This window comes from Entelurus aequoreus, linkage group LG02 (genome assembly GCF_033978785.1).
Source record: "Entelurus aequoreus isolate RoL-2023_Sb linkage group LG02, RoL_Eaeq_v1.1, whole genome shotgun sequence".
Taxonomy (NCBI): Eukaryota; Metazoa; Chordata; class Actinopteri; order Syngnathiformes; family Syngnathidae; genus Entelurus; species Entelurus aequoreus.
The window spans coordinates 89,559,211-89,563,548 of NC_084732.1; the positions used below are offsets into that span (position 1 = coordinate 89,559,211).

Genomic DNA, 4,338 nt, shown 5'->3' on the forward strand with positions numbered 1-4,338 from the left:
ACTAGGAGTGCTCCACCTACTGGGAATTAGAAGCGTCCCAGTAGGCATGAGGTAACAGAAAGCCAACCTGATGAGGCCTAGGGGGCCGAAACGCGTAGTTGGACAGCCACAATAGTTTCTGCGCTTGTGTTTGCCACCGCATTCTCATTCGGGGTCTCTGGGGAGTTTTGCGTTTGGCGTGGGCGTCGCCTGACGGGTTGTAGACGGACAGTGCACACCCTTTGCCCCTCCCCCTTACCCTAACCCTAACCCTAACCACAAACCTAACCCGCCAGTGCCTCCAACCCGTCTGTTGGGTGGCGCCCTGCCGTCCGTGGGCCCTCTGGGGACTTTGTTTGTGATGTGGTGGAGGGGTCAAACACATTAATAACACAGGAGTCAGAGCTTGATCAAAGCAAACATTTTAATACAGGTAACAAACACATTGATACTTACCTGGGTGTTTGTCCACTGTGTGACGCACACAATACGTCAAGATGACACGTCACACATGTAGGATTAATTTTTGATCAATATTTTTGAGAAGTCGCTGGCGACACTGCAGTGGAGAGCTGGAGCCCCGCCCCCTGCAGTATTCTCCTATAAATAGCTCCTCCGGCCAGAAGGCTCACTCCCTCCCCGGCGGTCGATGAGGGCACATCCTGCTGTAGAGAAATAGGGAAGATGAATTAGCCTCAGGAGACTAGGAGTGCTCCACCTACTGGGAATTAGAAGCGTCCCAGTAGGCATGAGGTAACAGAAAGCCAACCTGATGAGGCCTAGGGGGCCGAAACGCGTAGTTGGACAGCCACAATAGTTTCTGCGCTTGTGTTTGCCACCGCATTCTCATTCGGGGTCTCTGGGGAGTTTTGCGTTTGGCGTGGGCGTCGCCTGACGGGTTGTAGACGGACAGTGCACACCCTTTGCCCCTCCCCCTTACCCTAACCCTAACCCTAACCCTAACCCTAACCCTAACCCTAACCCTAACCCTAACCCTAACCCTAACCCTAACCCTAACCACCTAACCTAACCCTAACCCTAACCCCTAACCCTAACCCTAACCCTAACCCTAACCCTAACCCTAACCCTAACCCTAACCCTAACCCTAACCCTAACCCTAACCCTAACCCTAAGCAAACATTTTAATACAGGTAACAAACACATTGATACTTACCTGGGTGTTTGTCCACTGTGTGACGCACACAATACGTCAAGATGACACGTCACACATGTAGGATTAATTTTTGATCAATATTTTGGAGAAGTCGCTGGCGACACTGCAGTGGAGAGCTTGAGCCCCGCCCCCTGCAGTATTCTCCTATAAATAGCTCCTCCTGCCAGAAGGCTCACTCCCTCCCCGGCGGTCGATGAGGGCACATCCTGCTGTAGAGAAATAGGGAAGATGAATTAGCCTCAGGAGACTAGGAGTGCTCCACCTACTGGGAATTAGAAGCGTCCCAGTAGGCATGAGGTAACAGAAAGCCAACCTGATGAGGCCTAGGGGGCCGAAACGCGTAGTTGGACAGCCACAATAGTTTCTGCGCTTGTGTTTGCCACCGCATTCTCATTCGGGGTCTCTGGGGAGTTTTGCGTTTGGCGTGGGCGTCGCCTGACGGGTTGTAGACGGACAGTGCACACCCTTTGCCCCTCCCCCTTACCCTAACCCTAACCCTAACCACAAACCTAACCCTAACCCTAACCCTAACCCTAACCCTAACCCTAACCCCTAACCCTAACCCTAACCCTAACCCTAACCCTAACCCCTCCCCCAACCCTAACCCTAACCCCAACCCTAACCCTAACCCTAACCCTAACCCTAAATCCTTACCATAAACCTAACCCTAACACCTAACCTAACCCTAACCCTAACCCCCTAACACCTAACCCTATCCCTAACCCCTAACCCTTATTTTGTAGATTTTATTCAGATTGACACGCAGTGCACTGCAGTTACTGGTTTTGTCCACCAAGTGGCACTAGCGATACACATAATATTACATGCAGGGCATTCTAGCAACTGTTTTTTTCCACCGAGTGTCATTAGCATATTACCTACAATGCATGTCTCCTGATTAGCCAATGGGCTGCAGGCCAGCCCCTACCTGTGGTCAGAGGGCACCAAGCTATCGAGGAAGGAAGACTCCCGAAACTTTATTGTAAGCTCTTTAACTTTCTATTTTAATATTATTTTCTGTGACATATCGCGCCTGATGAAGGTACAATATACCGAAACATTGCATCGATTTGTCACAGTTTATATATAAATAAATAGTGCTATTTTTTCGAAATTTGTATTTTTTATTTTTCCTTTTTACCTGCCCATTGACACATTCACAAACTACCTCCGATTCTATTGCCTACCTTTTATTTTTATATAATGTCCGGGTTTTTGCAAAAGCAGCCCCCTATGTTGTTAGCTCATAGCAATAGCATAACACATGCGGTGCCGCCATCTTGGCTAACCGTTAGCGCCGATAAAGATGAGTGTGGCCTCAACTCTGAGCCACGCCACGGCGAATTGGCAGACAATAACATCAAGAACGGAGGTGGTCTCCAGGACAACAATTTCGGCCTCAAAATTAGATGCATGCAAAACATCATCATAATGATGCATCATCTGAAAAACATTAATAAACATGAGCAGCCACCAACTATTTTTAAAATGGCAAATACACTGGCCAATAGGATCAGGCCTGCACTAAACAATGCCGACACGGAGGCTTTGATTGCAATTAATGTCAAAAATTGGGCTGGCGCTACAATGGACATTTTAAAGAGGCATTATTTAAATGCATTAAAAATTGAGAAAGACAAGCTGACTCCTGTAATTGACTACAACTGGAGGTCCTCCTTTTTTATTGCCTCTAACTGGGCCAAAAAGAAGTTTGGCACAAAGATGACTTTTTGCACCCTGCAACTGGTGGAGAGCCAAATAGCTTTGCTTGTGGTGTCAACAACCAAAGGCCACAACGGACGAGCGGTACCACCAGGACCAAGCAATGACGTCGGACCGACGACGCCCCTCTCTCCATCCCAGAGACCTCAGGCCCAGGCGGAGATGTGCGACGAGTTCCCTCCTCCTACCTGCTCGGCGCCGGCTGTCCAGATGACTCCACAACGGTCCAGCAGACATGCGGAACCTACCTGCTCCGCTCCTGTGACGCAAGACGGCAGACGAAGGCGAGAAAGCAGACGACCTGTGAATGACTGGAGACCATGGAACATCAGACCCCAGGCGCCCCAGGTACAGAATGTGGCTTGTGGCGAACCCCCTCCCACCTGCAGACGATTTGAGACGAAGAGGATGAGACGACTGAGTGCTGAAGGCATCGAGCCTCCTGACCACAGCTCGCTCACGCCCATCGCCGTCCAGCCAGCCAGACAGGTGACATGGAACTCTCCCACCGATGTGCTGACACGCTGGTTCCGAAGATGGGCGGGCCTACCCCACAATCCCCATACATCGGGGGGGTGTCTAAATGGGGTGCAGAATGTCTGACTTTGTGGGTGTTGTCCTTTGGGGGTGTCTGGTTGGCCTCCTTCGGGGACTTCCGGGGGGTTCTGCGTCTGACGGGGCCCAACTTTGACGGATTGTTGACGGACCGTGCACATTCCTCTCTCTCTCTCTCTCTCTCCCTCTCTCTCTCTTTCTCTCTCTCTCATCCTACCCCCAAAACCCTAACCCTAAACCAAGTTTTATTGAATGCCCTTTTTTTATTTGCTCCAAACTTGGTCATAGTTTGATCTCAAATATATTAAGAGTAATAATATTGAAAGGTACCTGAAAGGTAAAATTATTGTGATTCATTTGTCTTTATACATGATTGATGCCATCATTAATTGCATGAGCTACTGTGTCAAATTTGGCACAACTATATGGCCACCCTGGATAGGTTGTGGCATGGAACATTTACAAATCAACAGAAACTTGACCTCAGCTCATGTGACAGTTGACACTTTAGAGAGCCACTAGCAAGAGGTCATGGGATTTTTACTGCTGGGATGGATTTTAAACTGGAGCAGTGGGAGCACTGCTCTGCTAAAAGCCGGCCAGCGCTTTTAGGGAGGCTGTGCTCGGCACAAAGACTTGGAGTGACCAGAGGCAGAGTGTGACAGCACCGGATGAGAGGAGGAGGAGGAAGAGGTGGGACATGGACGAGTGGGAAAGAAAGGGAGGGAACGAGTGGGAGAGAAGGGGAGGGTGCGAGTGGGAAAGAAGGGGAGGGAACGAGTGGGAGAGAAGGGGAGGGTGCGAGTGGGAAAGAAGGGGAGGGAACGAGTGGGAGAGAAGGGGAGGGTGCGAGTGGGAGAGAAGGGGAGGGAGCGAGTGGGGAGAGTGCAGCAGAAAAGTGGAGGAGA

The 4,338-nt window shown here is 50.2% G+C and overlaps 1 long non-coding RNA gene across 1 annotated transcript; it reads right to left on the bottom strand.

Moving 5' to 3' along the window:
• Window positions 1–298: 298 nt before the first annotated feature.
• LOC133664836 (uncharacterized) lies at window positions 299–1,618 on the bottom strand. Its single transcript, XR_009828645.1, has 3 exons — window positions 1,467–1,618; window positions 1,154–1,362; window positions 299–329 (listed from the first exon to the last, which is right to left on the bottom strand). It is a non-coding gene; the product is annotated as an uncharacterized LOC133664836 (long non-coding RNA).
• Between the last annotated feature and the right edge of the window lie 2,720 nt (window positions 1,619–4,338).